The following is a 15,688-nucleotide window of genomic DNA, read 5'->3' as shown; positions in this document are numbered from 1 at the left end:
TTTTATTTTTAGTAAGATACAGCTAACATAATATCTTTTATTCCCTTGCATAAATAATATCCACCAACAAAGTGATGGAAAATAAAGTTTTAGCATCCACACACCACACATTTGTGCAGGTTGGGGGTATTAAAATTGCCACCAGCGTAAATGTGGCTCCTCATTCTGTTCATCTGGAGAGACCAAGGCAGTAAGGAATCTGGAAGTTTTTCAGAGGCTGAGGTGGAGATGGGAGGACACCTGACCATCACAATGAAACTTTTATTTCCAAGTGACCTGGGTGAATATCATCCAAGTGATCCACCTCATTTGAGCATGAAAATGTAAGGAATTTTGCCTTTTCCCAACTAATAGAAAAATCTACATTGATTCAAATGAATGCATTTGATTAAAAAATGAAAGAACAAAAATATTAAATAGGGCAACCAATTGTGTCTGATGTTCTGTACATGGAGCATAATATCTGGAGTGACAGAGATATGAATCTACTGACCTCTAAGTCATTCTTGGTCCTTGCCTCTCGGTAGAGAGCTCGAGCCAATGTGTGCATCTCTTCCCAGCTGCATGTTCAGTGACATCGTATAGGTAGCTTGAAATTGGCGATGGTGGGAGTATTGCCAAAAATCGGTGTGTTGTATTTAGAAAGCCAGCTTAGCAGCGTATCACTGTCTACCTGCCTCTCATGGTGGGGACATCTTGCCATACTGAATATGCTTCTAGTGTATAAAAGTATGCATTTTTTTCATACAACATGAAGCCTAATTTCAAGTCAACTACTTGATCTTGTGTTCAGTTGAAGAAACAGCTGGCTGTTCCTACACTGCAAGGGAAGCTGGCTTAGAAAACTGGTTTTGTGTCTATAGCTCCGTAGAGTAACATGTATGTCTAAAGCTACCTAGTCATTGATTTCAGGCTTTTTCCAAAGGTTAATTCAAGATAGTTCAATGGTAACTATGATTTAAGACCATAGCTGCTGTGCAAGCTGCGGCTTCTCACTGCACTAATTGCTGTACTAATATGCAGGTCCCAGAACAGCCAATGATTCATTTTGATGTTAATCAGTGGAAGTCTAGGCCAGATTTAACTAGCAACCAGCATTGCATCTTGATTCACTAATCCAAGAATATTTCTTTGCTTTGGTCAAAGCATTGTTGTGATAATATGATCTGCTCAGAATTTACTGAGAATCTTGGTGATATTTTAGGAGGAATAATTGCTTTCCTGGAGGTAAGGGTTTTGGGGTGCAGTCTAGAACTTGTATCTAACTAACTCTAAAATCTTGGATAAATTGTTTCACTTCTCTGGGTTTTAAAGTCTTCATCTGAGGGATGAGAGGGAGTAATAGTGGATAATCTCATGTCCCTTCCAACTCTGGAAGGAATATTTATTGAGCCCATATTAAATGGGAAATGGTTAAGAAATGCCTTTCCCCTGTCAGTATACAATGCCCTCCACTCTGCACTTTCTCCTCAGCTAGGTGCATCCCATGTTCTCACTAGTTTTCTGCAATTATGCAGTCTCCTGTACTGTAATGGTAGGCTTGTTCAGAAGCTCAAAATCTTCTTAGAAAGGGGTGGGCTGCAGATAGTTACAGCTAATGGAGAATCTGCTTCATTTTAAACAAGCATTGAGAAGGTCTGGTGCTTCCTGTGGAGGTGCTGGCCTGGTTTGGTACTCTAGTGACATCTGCATAATCTTCACTCAAAAAACTCTGTGTGACTTGAATTATAATCAACTGTGGCATCAGTGGCTTCTTCCACAAAGCTGGGGTTTCTTGACTGCATATTAATAGATAATTCAAAAGCCTGTGTGTTTTCCAAACACTTGTCAGTGGTCAACTCTAGGTCAGTGGTTGACACTGGTAGGTCATTGGTTAACTCTAGATCAGCGGTGGACACTAGTAAGTCGGTGGTAGACTCTAGATCAGTGATCAAGTCTAGATCAGTGATCAGTTCCAGGGTAAGTTTGGGAAAATCACAGACAGGAAGAACACGGCAGAGAGGCTCCAGGCTTTCCTGAGCCTGGTGCCAGTGGAAAGAGGAGGCTGCAGGAAGGTAAGCAGGAAGATAGACAGGCCCTGACTCTAATCCAGACTTCTACTCCTCTCTTCATCTTTTCCACCCTGCACCCCTTTCTTTCCCTCCCTGTATACATCCTCAAATGTCCTGTTACGTTACCTTGAAAGCCCATCGCAGAACAATGATTTACTTTGCCAAGTCGAAGAGAGAACCAAGTCATTGCATAATCTCCTCCAGCATTCAGAGTTCCTGAGCAGCTGCTCTGGAGGTGGATGAAAATAACCCACTTCAGTTTCTATAGCCCTTCAGGGATGAGAATGTTATTTTTAGGGCACAATAATTTAAAAGCTCATGCCTGCCTAGGGGGAAATGCCTTCATAGCTTTAGGGAAATTAAGTGTGTTCTCTCTTTTGTTTTGCTGCCAGTGTCCAAAATGAGTTCTTTCTTTGTAGTAACAGGAAACAATTCACTCCTTACTGATATGAAGGGTTTTTAACTGGTGTTAAACATATCCAACTTAGAGAGTTTCAAACCCAACCAAAAAGTCCTAACCACTGGACTTTTAGGGCATCTTCATGCTTTTTGGCCTGGGCAGATGAACTTAATATCCCTAATACCACCTAGGTTTAGGGGGGATAAAGGTGATGCTTTTGTTCTAAATGGCCCTAGAACATTGTCAGATACACAAGGAGCGAGGTTCTATTAGTTTGGATTCCCCCCAAAACAGACCTAAGGCAAGGATTTTGGTGCAAGTAGTTTATTCAGGACCACAGTGAGGGAATGGCTAGGGGAGAAGGAAGGGTGGAGAGCCAGGAAAGCAGATGTTAATTAGCAGTTGGGCCTTAATCCTGCTGAGGACTCTGCTGTAACATGCCTCAAAACTGTCCCACTGAGGGACGAGAGGGTTGAGGTATTCATATACCAGTTCCCATCCCTCAGTGATTGAAGGTTGCTCCTGGGACATTAACTATCTGACACTTCTGGCCTGACCTCGAGGGGCCTGAACAACCCTAGATCAGAGAAAGTCCTCAAACAGAGAGACATAGGAAGGTTCCAGGCAGGCAAAAGACATATGGGTGGGGCCTGACAGCAGCTGCTACAAGAGTCAAACTCAGATTCAGAAACAAGCCATGTGTTCCTCATGTAAAATATAGAGGATGTGTTTTGGAAAGGCTATTTTTGCCTTGCAAGATCTGTTTGCCTGTAAGTAAGGTAGCAAAAAAAATCCAGCTGTAGCCATGGCTTTGGAGCAAAAGCAAATTGGAATTGAAGCCTTCACCATCCGCAATTCCCATCCCCCTTCTCCAACTATACTCAGAGTAAATGAGGTCACCCTCTCCCTGTAGAGTCAGCACAAGTCTGGGCAGAAGATGACGCCACTGACACTCAGCAGAAAACGGAGGCAGCAGTACTTGGCAAGAAACAGGAAAGAACAGGGCTCAGACTGCATCATCTCCATGTAGCTCATGCAGGACAATGCTGATTACCGGTGATGGCCATGACAGATAAATCCAATGAGGATAAGATGTCCAGCCTAGTGCCTGGTACCCACATTAGAGCTCTCGCAGATAAGGACAGAGGCCCAACTATGTACTGTACCAATCCTTCTCTTGAAGAGAGAGAACACTTTCGTTTTCTTTTTTTGTTTATAAAGATAATGCATACTTCTAGTAACTGTAGAAAGCTTAGAAAATACACAAATAAAAGGTAGAGAAGGAAAAATCAACTATAGTTCCATTTTCTGATCTTTTGTAAATATATAAACAAAATAGACAAATTTACAAGTATATATTAGAAATAAAATTCAGATCTTTTATAATACAGAGGGTGCTAAAAAAATGTATTCACATTTTAAGAAAGGAAAAAACTATTAAAATTGTAATAGTAATCGCTTCTCGGCTTTTTGGCTAAGATCAAGTGTAAAATTGTAATAGTATATACCAATAACAAAAGACGAATACAGTCATGTGTACATATTTTTTTGGTACCCCCGGTATTCTGTAGGTCATTGACAGTTCTCCAAAATGTCCCTGTCGTCTGAATCGTGTTCCATCACCTGGATGTACCATAAACCATTTGGCCATTCTTCTATGAATTTGTGGTGAACACTTTTGTGCGTACCAGTTGACATCTGAGAATTTTGTCAAGATGTACTCTCAGGTGTGGGATGACAGAAGCCAAACGTCTGGGGACAGTCAAGGGGCTGCCTCCTACCAGCGCTCCCTGGTAGAAATCTGTGACACACAGAGGGAACTCTCCTTGGCTGTGAAGTTGCAGCCAGGCCTGCCAACATAAAGGATCAGAGTCCTTAGGCTTGCTGGAACCCGAGATGATTTCCTCCCACACCCTCTTGGTTGTTTTTCAGATAAGCAAACTGAGTCTCAAAGAGGTTAAGTCACTTGCAATTTTTGGCAGCTATTTACCACTCCTCTTGGCACACACATAAACAAGCCCTTGACAAGCCTCTCTAAGAGCAGCACAGACGGGCCAGACTTGGTCAGGCCATCAGACTCCAGACTTAGATTGTTTTTAGAAATTAAATTACATCATGACACAGAAGATGGAATGACCAGATGATGGTTCCCCAGCCAGAAGGGAGGCGAGAGATAAAATACCTCCCTTCCTACATGTGGAAGAGTCACAGGTTTGGTGGAGTGCCTAGGAGCAAAAAGAAACCAGAAGGAACATAGCCCATTGGGTCAGACTGAGTCAATGAAGACCACACTGGGAAAGGCAAAATGCTTTTGTGACGGCAGCTAGTTCTTTCCTTGTTTGTTGAATGGAGACTTGGACTCCAGGTATGATGGGTATTGGACATTGTCACTTCCACGATGAGGCCCCTCCCCAAGGACTGTTTGAGGCTCCCTTGAACTGAAGAGATTTGTGAGTAAGTGACCTTTAACCCAATGAGTATCCTCCTCCTACAATCTCTGCTAATCTTTTTAGGTGTTAATATTTAGCATTACTTTGTACTACCCAGGTGCCAGTAAATGCAACTGGCCAGACTAATCAGCAAAACCTTTTTAAATACCGTTTCCCCAAAAATAAGACCTAACCAGAAAATAAGCCCTACCATAATTTTTCAGGGTGACATCTGCACATAAGCACAAATGCATCTTTTGGAGCAAAAATTAATATAAGACCCAGTCTTATTTTTGGGAAACATGGTACTTCCCTTGCTTCTTCCCCCTGCTGGTTTGGTGGAAATTTCAGTTCTGGCAAGGAGTCAGAAGTGGCACCCTCTTTTCAGTAAAAGGAACCTTTTAAAGTTAAATATTTGACACAGGGCACAGAAACAGTTTCTCAGAGTTGCACTCTGCCACAGGATAATTTGCACTTTATTAAAGGCCTATAATAGATGTACCAGTGAGGAAGGTGGTCAGTCTTCTCACACTTCAGAGGACAGATTCTAGCTCAGTAGGTCTGGGGTGGGGCCTGGGTGTCTGCGTGTTTAAGATGCTTCCAGGAGATGCTGCTGATTTGGAGACCACACTTAGCAAGGAAATGCTAAGTAGCAAGGAAGGTGGGGACAGGCTGCAGACATCTCTCTTCCTGCAGCTCTAAGGGGCAGCAAACGACTCTCAGTTGTTCTAGGCTTTTCCTTGCAGCCGAGAGTCAGCTTTGGCGTCAGTTGGAGCCGTGTCCTAATCTTTGCTCTCCACCCACTGGGTGGTCTTGGGCATGTCATTTAACCTCTCTGAGGCTGTTTCCTTTGTAAAAAAGTGAGTGGGGATAATACCTGCCTCACTGAATTGACCAGGAGATGTCGTGACACAGCGTGTGTAATGGCCCAGCAGAGTGCCTGACACATTTAGGTCCTCAGTCAATGGTGCCATGTCTTGCTATTGCAAGGATAGAATCGACAGACCTAAAGAAGCGCCTGCTGTCTTCTGCTTTTCCATATTCAAAGTGAGGACGTGGCTTTGTTTTCACAGATCAAAAGTTAATAAACGCCGTGTTAGTGGGTGTGCACCCTGTGTTCAGACAGTTTCTCTGCTTTCGTGGGTACATTTGAGGCACCCTAGGGCAACATGAGGTAATGCTTTGGCATCGTGGAGAGGCCTTTTGCTCATTCGCTGTCACACCCTCGGATGTTAAGGTGTCTTTCATAGGCCATTTTTCTATTATTTAATTCATGTGACGCCTTTCTCACAGATCCTTCTTAAATGATAGAAAATGAAAACATTTCCGTTTTTATGGGTTCACATCCATTTTCCTTCTCATACACACACAGAAGTATTTTCTTTGTGTCCACGTGCCCCATTGCTAAGCCTCTGGCTTTCCCAGACTTCCTAATATAGTGGCAATACCTGCAAATCCTTTAAAGGGCTTATTCTGTTTGCTGGACCTTTCACCATTACTTCAAAATAATTATAGGCTGCTCTGCTGACAAGCAGGAGATAGAACCCCCCAACCTTTTTTCTCTGGGTTTCTGCCTGTTTTAACGGCTACATTTTATACTCACATGTTGCCTAACTGATGACTCAACAGAAGCCACCACCAGCAAAACGAGTTGTTTTGTGCCTGAGAACACCCTTCTGCTGGCCTGGTTTTCTATGGTGATGGCAACAGCCTGATTTCTGGAGGTGAAATGTCTGGCTTTCTCTCTCAAGATGCTTGGAAAGGATTGTAGCAACAGCGTGTATAGTTTAATTCATTAACTTAATATCCCCAAATTGATTTCTCCTTACTTATAGGACTGTTTCATTTAAACAGTGTAAAAAAAGACTATATCTTGAGTGCAGTTTTCTCTTCATTTAGGCAAAATTCTTAAATTGCAATTGTCACAATTTCTAATTTAGATCAAAATTGGGCAGTGGGAGGTGTAGAGGACAGTTGTTCAGAAAGAAAGCAAATAAATGGAGTAAGGCTGAATAATGATTTGGGGAAATCAGAGATGGCGCCCAAATGGTTCACTTCACTAGCTGTGAATATGTGGTCACCAACCTGATAGGTGTTTTAGAGACCTCCTAAATTCAAGTTGAATTAAGGTTTTTACCTTAAAGCTATTTAACACTAATTAGTATATTAAATATTTTATATTTAGGAAACATGGACTAATTAGTTGGGAGGAAGCTTTGATGAAGAAAAAGTATAAACAAAAGCAAGAGGTGTTTAAATTTGTTTTTCTTCCAGAGATCACACATACCGTGTTTCCCCAAAAATAAGACCTAGCTGGACAATCAGCTCTAATGCGTCTTTTGGAGCAAAAATTAATATAATATAATATAATATAATATAATATAATATAATATAATATAATATAATATAATATAATATAATATAATATCGGGTCTTATATAATATAAGACCGGGTCTTATGTTAAGTTTTGCTCCAAAAGACGCGTTAGAGCTGACTGTCCGGCTAGGTCTCATTTTCAGGAAAACACGGTACTCAGTTGATATTGAAGAAATTCAGCACAACAGGAAAAGAAAGGGAAGATATAATTTTATTGGATTCTTGGAGTCCCTTTCTCTCATTTGAGTGTTCCCAGGTGGTCCTCCACCTTCTAATTTTTTATGACTCCCCAGTATTAACTTGTTAGAGAGTTTACATGTTCATTGTTAATGCATAATTGTTTGATTTGTTTTCTTTAAGCTGTAAGTGTTTACAATGTATTAGATGAGTATCTGACTGGGATGTGATGGAAGAAGTTTCTGAGTTGATTGAGAGAGAGGTTCCCTCCAACTTTAAGATTCAACAAAACCCTTGGTCCTACAACAGTCTTGGACTTTTTATCCCATAGCTCTTTGCATTCCAGTTCAGAGTGCAGCCCTGAGTATGCTGGGGTGTTCTCAGTTCCTTTCATTTTGCTGTCTCAAACCAAAGCTACTGGTGTTAGGCCAGAGGGCTGCTTTGACATTAGTAATTCCTTTTCATGAAAGGAAGTGGCCAAATTTCTACCCTATGACTGAGTGCAAATTCTAAGTCCTTCCCTATTGTTCCCTGGAATTGTGATTTAATATGGCTGGCAATACCAGAACTCAGTGAAACACATACTTCTACTTGTAAGATTAAGTAAATTATGCAGTTTCACTATCTTCCTGACCCATCCGTCATTTGCTAGTACCTAAGTGTATTGCTTTTCAAAGGACTCAATAGAGAAAAATGTTAGAATAGGTGTTACTAACTCTCTCTTTACTTTAACTTTTGTTATTTTAGTGCATGTTTATGATAAAGTAATTAGAAAATATAGTAAAGTGAAAAATAACATTAGCACTTAAGGTGGAAGGTTATTTTAGTTGTACTAGGAGGATTGTGAGTGTCATGGGAAGTGGGCTGGCAGCATCCTTCAATATTTTTCTAACTGGGATTCTACCTTTTCAAAGTATCTTGCCCCCAGAGAAGTTTCTGTTTCACTAAGAACGTTTCCTATGAAAATTATACCTGTTGTAGGCTCCTCTTAGGCAATTCCAGAAAATAAATTACTACAAATTAATAAATTTCTGAAATTCAACTTCTTATGGTTTCAAAAGTATCTAATTCTGGTTCTGAAACCAAATCACTCCAGGAAAATAACCCCTCTTCCCCCCACCCACGCCCAAATTCTATGACACATTTTAAGATTAAAATAAAAATATGTGTACATGGTAAAAAAGGTAAAACAGTTCAAAAAGGTATAAAATGAAACACAAAAGGCTTTATCTCCCTCTTCACCTCTAGTCCTTCTCCCCAAAGAGAGTTGAGTTTCTACTCTAAATTTCCAAAGTATAGGGAGCAAAATCACACAAGGTCCCTGACCTCAAGGAGCCTACCCCCTCGTGGAGGAGCCAATTATTTATGCAATGATCAGACAAACAATGGTAACATTGCAATTGTGGAAGTGCCTACCAAGGAAAGCTACAAGGTGTGATGAGATCCTGTAGCAGGAGGTGGGGAGGCTGGAAAGGTTTCCAGAATGAAGTGACACTTGGGCTGAAAGCCAAAGGAGAGCTAGGAATGGACTAGGTCAAGAGGCACAGGTGGGAGTGGAGAGTATTTCAGGAAGGAAAACAGCATGCACAAAGGCCCTGTGGTAGAAGAAGGGCCCCTAAAAGAGACCTAAAGGCAGAATGAGGAGAGCAAGGGGAGTCTGGGGAGGGCTAAGGCCAAGAGGTAGATAGGGGCCAGACCATGAAAAGCCTTACAAACTACGTCAGGTAGTTGTGTGTCTCACCTAAGAGCAGTAGTGTGACGGATTGGTGCTCAGTAGCCATTATACCTTTCAGTGTACCTTTCTGAGCTGCTGAAGCTGGAAAGCTAAACACTGCATCTCCCAGATATCCTGGCAACCACAGCAATAGATGTAATCTAGGTTCAGCCAATCAGATTCACTCATGTGAGATTTGAAAGGTAGAGAAAGGCGAGGCTGCCCTTCATCCATTTCTGCAGTTTCTGGTATTAACCATGGTCATGAGCATGGTCTAGGAGAAGCTCTGGTGTCCAGAGGTTCAATGTCCCAAGAGGGTGTGGAGCTTTTTTGTTTTTTGTCTTTGTCATTGCAATTCTAGTGTGTGCAGCATTACTCTTGAGTCAGCAAGTGAAGCAATAGTGACGTCCTCATCCCTGCATTGTATCTAAGGTAGGGTGTTATGGGTCCCACAGTGCCAGCAGCAGCTCCCTGCTTCCCCACTTTGTGGTGGACATGACAACGTTCTTGGTGGGCCAGTTTTATCATGTTCTGAGAGTCATTCCAGGGGGCTCAGCCTAGCACACACTCCCCATAGCCCTTCCTAGAGTATGTAAGCACCTGCAGCCCTATATTATAGCCCTTTTTGCTTGAAAGAACCTTAAGTCAGTTTTCTGCAAGTGAGCCCTTGCAGATAAAAATGCAAAGATAGTACATTTTTGAGGCAGAAGGGTGCTAAGATCAGCTGACTGCAGTACAGAAGATGAGTTGGAGGGCGTCAGAGTGGATGTGGGTAGGCCACTGAGGAAGCTGTTGGTCAAGCACAGGATTGAAGGCCAGCAGTAGGGACACACGTTTCCATGGATGTGTCTGAGAAGGGTCAAGGCTGAGGACTGCTTTGAGAAGATCCAGCTATGGGTCTGCCCACCAAAGTTCAGAGATCATTTTAGCGTCCAGTAGGACAGGTGACAGGAGGGCCAGTCAGTGAGACTAATCCTAGTGAGAAGCTCCAGACTTCATGGCGGGTGGAAGGAAGAGAGAAGAAGGCAATCTATTTTTAAAAAAAATAACTTTATTGAGGTATAATTTACATATAATAAATTTCACCCACTTTGAGTATACAATTCAGTGATTTTTAATAAATTGATTGAGTTGTGCAACCATCACGACAATCCAGGTTTGGACCATTTCTATGACCCCAATGAGAGCCCTCTTATTTTTTCATTTTAACTTTTATTTTGAAATGATTTCACTTACAGAAAAATTGAAATAATAGAGAACTGCTATACTCTTTTTATCTATGTTCTCCCAACTATTAACAAAATATACATTGATTATTATTACTATTATTACTAGAAATAGTTGTAGTTTTGATAAACCGTTTGAGTGTAAATTGCCGACCTCATGCAGCTTTACCCCTAAATACTTCAGTGTGTAGTTCTCAAGAACAAGAACATTCTCTTAAATAACCACAATATAATAACCAAATTCTAGAAGTATAACACTGAAGTAATATTGTCTATTATATAACACATATTCAGATTTTTCAAATTGCTCCATCATGCCCTTTATAGTGATCTCCCCTCCCCACATTCATGATCCAATTCATGACCACACACTCCTTTAATCTGCAACAATTCCTCAGTTTTTCTTTGAAAATCTTTCACAACCATAACACTTTCAAAAAACACAAACTAATTTTTTTGTCATCAAAATGAAGTCAATCTTAATTTAATCAGTCTATTGCCTTAATTTCCCCATTTTCAAACCTGCTTATGTACCCAAATCATATATACTGGGTGTGCCAAAAAATGTATACAAGTAGACACTTTGGTTAACGTTGCTCAAGCAGTAGTTCGCTGTAATCAGAAGTGCCTGGACACAGGTAATAACCACTTTGAGTACCTCTTGCAATTGCAGAAGTCAAATGTGACTTGTATTCATCTTTTTTTATTGGTATATATTGAGTATTACAATTTTAATACAGTTTTCGTTTCTTAAAATGTGTATACATCATACCGTGTTTCCCCAAAAATAAAACTTAACCGGAAAATAAGCCCTAGCATGATTTTCCAGGATGATATCCCCTGAACAAAAGCCCTAATGCATCTTTTGGAGCAAACCTTAATATAAGACCTGGTGTTATTTTCAGGGAAACATGATATATACCTGATCCCATAGAAGAGCTCTGGAATGTAAGTTATGCTGCAGTTTTTTCCCATCCAGAGGCAAGGGAGCTGGGCTCTCAGGTCCTAGCACTTCTTAGTCACTGTTTAAAAGCTTCAGTGGGCAAGGATATAAATAAGTCCTCCAGCACATCTGGCTTTTTGTGCCGGTGGCTGAGCAGCTGTGGAAAAGCTACAGGTTCTGGCTACTGGAGGTGAAACCCCCCAGAAAGTGTGTGTGTGTGTGGGGGGGGAGATGGAACACTGACATCGTCTGCACCAGAGGATCTGGGGCCGTGGTTCAGAAATATTTCAACATTTTAATAACCAATACAGCCAAACCAGTGTGTGCCAGCCCTAAATATAATGCAGCGAAGAGTATGGCAACCAGAGAGGAGACTGTCTGAACAGTATTCCATTTCCTTCAACCAACTAGCTGGATGTCAGTAGAAAGCCACAGTTATCTAAGTAAGGCATTAGTTTCCATAACTATAAAAGATTAGAGCTAGATGATTTCACCTCCAATCTTCTATGGTTTCTCCCCTAATAGCTTAAAACTTCTTTATCGTGTCTAGATTGTGCCTAGATTTTCAGATTCAAAGGTAAATAATACATGTATTGGACAATTGGCTTTTTCCTTTGTTTCAAGACTCTAACCTCACCCTCCTATTTGTTGATCTCTATTTGGGGGAATGCCCCACATGTGTGGTGTTGATGGAAAGTAGTGGCAGCTTCCTAAAGAGATCTTCCCTGATCACCCAACGCAGACAGGAGGCCTGAACATTCTGAATCAATGAGGTGTTCTTTCCTAGAGTTTGGAATTTGGAGTGAGTGACATCTGGAGGTGGAGATGGTTTGGAGGTCATCCCCTGCAGGTACCATGTTTCCCTGAAAATAAGACCTAGCCAGACAATCAGCTCTAATGCATCTTTTGGAGCAAACATTAATATAAGACCCGGTCTTATTTTACTATAATATAAGACCGGGTCTTATATAATATAATATAATAATATAATATAATATAATATAATATAATATAATATAATACCAGGTCTTATATTAATTTTGGCTTCAAAAGACACATTAGAGCTGATTGTCTGGCTAGGTCTTATTTTCGGGGAAACGGCAGCAGTAGCTGATACACTCTTCTGGAGTATGGCTGCCAGTGGGGTTCCTGATGCCCAGCCCCCGGAGGCTCTTGGGCTGTCCCTTTACCACGCCTGGCCATACAGGCTTGATCCCCTGACATCCCTCTCCTACAGTACCCTTCTGTTTAGTTTCTACTGTTGTTTGCAGCCAAGAACACTGACTAATAAAATACAACATGTCCACACTATAAATAATATGTTTAACAACTTCAGAAAGCCTTAGGTAGTGGGCCACTCGTAATGGCACAGACAGTAAATCCTACTATTTTTACTCCAGTATCAGTAGTCAACAGTAGTCAACAACAAGAGTCTTTTTCCATCTCTAGAGGTTAAATGCCTTGAAGGCTGGGACCGTGGACTCTTCCAGGGGAGTAGACTCGTGTCTAGCAGAGACCCTTGCACAAATGAGGCTTTTTGCTAATGAGCAAATGAATAAAAAGTAACATGTGATGGTACAGACAAAAGGAAAATGGAGAATTAGCATGCAATTTTTTCTAAAACTCTACTGTGAAATTTGATACACAAGTACCTGAACCAACAACTGTGTTACCGCAAGGATTTTTTTTCAAATATTGATGAAAAAACTCTTTTATGTACCCTGTTTCTTTGCCCAGCTTTTAATCCAATAATAACTTGTCTGCTTATGTGCAGTGACCTTGCTTCCAGGCATAAGGGTGAATTTCTCATGTCTATTATTTTAGGTGATGTTTATGTGCAATTTTTTTCTTTAGCTCCTTGTGGATAAAATGTCTTAACAACCGTAAGATCATATTCTAAAACAGCTAAAAATCAGTACATTCACGGGTCTTTCATCCATCCCCACTTTCAGCAAGATCCAGCAAAAATATCCCAAACAGATGAAAACCTACTTGCTTTGAAGACACACAACAAAGAAACTGAAAGAGAAAGAAAAAACAGCAAAACGTGTGCCAAGTAAGAGAAAGGTAGGTTTCTGCTTATATATTTTTTAAATCATAAAAGATTAATTCGTTATTATCCCATGATCTCTTGAGTCAGAAACTCAGGCATCTGATTATTCTATAAAATCAAATTGATGGCATTCTTGGGGAGATAGTTGCCTGGTAACTCAGACTAAATTGTTGTCTTTAGATTCCTCTGGAATCGTGTGCCTATTTTGGTTTTTCTGTTGAGCTCATTTATTTCACTACAATAAAAAAATTGAACAATTTTGGGGTAAAAATTCCACTGATAAGAAAGACTTTTCATCCAGAAGATATTTTTATTGAGATGTATATAATTTTGAGGCTGAAAAACACTGTCTTTCTAAGAAGAGAAACTAACCAGCATCTCATATAAGATTGAAGTATAAATTACCCAGTTAAGAGATGCTTTGTAAACTCCTACCTCTTCCCTGAAGAGAAAAGTGGTGCCGGTAGGTTCTTACCCCCCAAGCTCAGAAGCCCTGAATTCTCCTGAATTAGTGATCCAGTCACAGATTTTTTTTTTTTTACTCTGCACTAGACAAACAAAAGTAAGATAATGGTACTATTTATGATTCTTTAGGTTATAAGTAAAAGAACCTGAGTGAGAGACCTTACACAAAAGGGAAATTACAGGAGCACTGACAAAAGGCTAACCAAATAGCTTGGAATTGGGTAGGAACCAAGGTGTTGGAGGCTAAGAGGCAGGGGCCACAGAAAGGTCGAGAAGGAGAAACAGACTAGCAGGAGCCTGTGATGTGATAAATGAACTGCAATGAGCCATTCTCTCTCTGTATTATTCGCTCAACATTCCTAATCCCTGGAGAGAGTATCAAATTGGCTGAGTTTAGGTCACACGCCTGGGTCTGTTGTACCAAGGCAGTGAGAGGAAGGGTCTACTGGAAGGAGCCTCCACAAACCCCTTTCAGCTTCCATGATGGAAGGGCAGGTACCTAGATTTACAGTCATATCAAGACTGTCCACAACAGAGTGGCGGGGAGGTTATTTCCAAAGAGAAACTCTGGTGCTATTAGGAAGGGAGAAGGAATGCTAGGAAGCCAAAAAATGTCTAATGTTCACCATTGTCTGAAATTGGGTTCCCAGAAGCAGAGACTGAGGCAAGCATTCTTAAGAGTGAGACACACTGAAGTTGTGCATTCAGGAGAAACGTCTAAGAAGGTGAGGGAAGCAGGATAGAGGAGGGGAAGAGGCTAAACAAAGATGAGGTTTCAGTTCAAGTCTTATTTCAGCCTGATCCCATAGGGAGTTCTGGAATGTGACTGATACCACAGAGCTGTTCCCTTTTGAAGCAAGGGAGCTCAGGTTTTGCATCCTTCTGTCAGGCAGTCACTGGCTGCATTATGCCCTGAGGGGAAATATAGCCTCCCAGATATTTCCCAGTAAGGTGGCTCCATTGACCAAGGATAATTCTCCAGAGAAAGGTACAAGTTGGAGCCATGAACAGCAACACTTGCAATAGCTGGGGATGAAGGCACCAGTATAATACAGAGGATCAGGGCAGAGCACCAACAGTGGCTACACCAGCACAAAAATACAGGCAACGTACTTGGATTTGACTACTAAGCCCAGGGCTTCCCATCTGGAGACACGTATAAGAATCCTGGGCCCACCGTTAATTCTACAACAGATCCAATGAAAGGCATTGATTATTTATTGTGTGACTATGTCACTGGAAAAATAATGTAATTAACAGAAAGATACCAACAGACAAGCTAAGAAGAGGTAAAATTTTCTTTAAAAGAAAAAGATGTGGAAACATGGATATATTTGAAGGACAGAGGCTAAAAAGAGAGGGGATTACAGGAAGGAGATAACTGGGGGGAAAAGAAACTAATGGACAATGCATTTGAAGAAATGTATCAAAAAAGATTAAAGAAGCCTTATAGACCTAAAGGGGAATTTATGGATAAAATAATTAGTGATTTATACATAGAAAACTAAGCAAACAAAAAAAAGAGGCTATTGTTAACACCAAGAAAAACAAAAGGTTGTAAAAGAAAGGAAACACAACTATGATCAACATTTACAACATGAGTAAATTAAACAGCATTACAAATTAAACAGTAAAAAAACAGCATTACTCATTGCATTATAATTAAAAACATTAATATGAGTAAACATTCTACATTTTCAGTGATCTAAATATAATATGAACAAATGAAATTTGTAACAGCTATCTATTTCTATCAATTTATCTATATTTATATCATCTATATCTATATATCTATCTATAGAGAGAGACAGAGACAGGGAGAGACAGAGAGAGAGGTATTAAGGGAAGTGGCC

At 40.6% G+C, this 15,688-nt stretch overlaps 1 long non-coding RNA gene across 1 annotated transcript in view; it reads left to right on the top strand.

Moving 5' to 3' along the window:
• The window catches only part of LOC141567182 (uncharacterized), a 56,427-nt gene that overhangs the window by 13,741 nt on the left and 26,998 nt on the right, over positions 1-15,688 (top strand). The window contains exon 3 of the long non-coding RNA XR_012489626.1: positions 13,270-13,384. This is a non-coding gene — a long non-coding RNA (uncharacterized LOC141567182). The remainder of the gene's footprint in view (positions 1-13,269; positions 13,385-15,688) is intronic.

The sequence above is a fragment of the Rhinolophus sinicus genome, linkage group LG10 (assembly GCF_036562045.2).
Source record: "Rhinolophus sinicus isolate RSC01 linkage group LG10, ASM3656204v1, whole genome shotgun sequence".
In the NCBI taxonomy this organism is placed as follows: Eukaryota; Metazoa; Chordata; class Mammalia; order Chiroptera; family Rhinolophidae; genus Rhinolophus; species Rhinolophus sinicus.
Note: the sequence above shows the minus strand (reverse complement) of the source record. Positions and strands in the feature narration are given on the sequence as shown.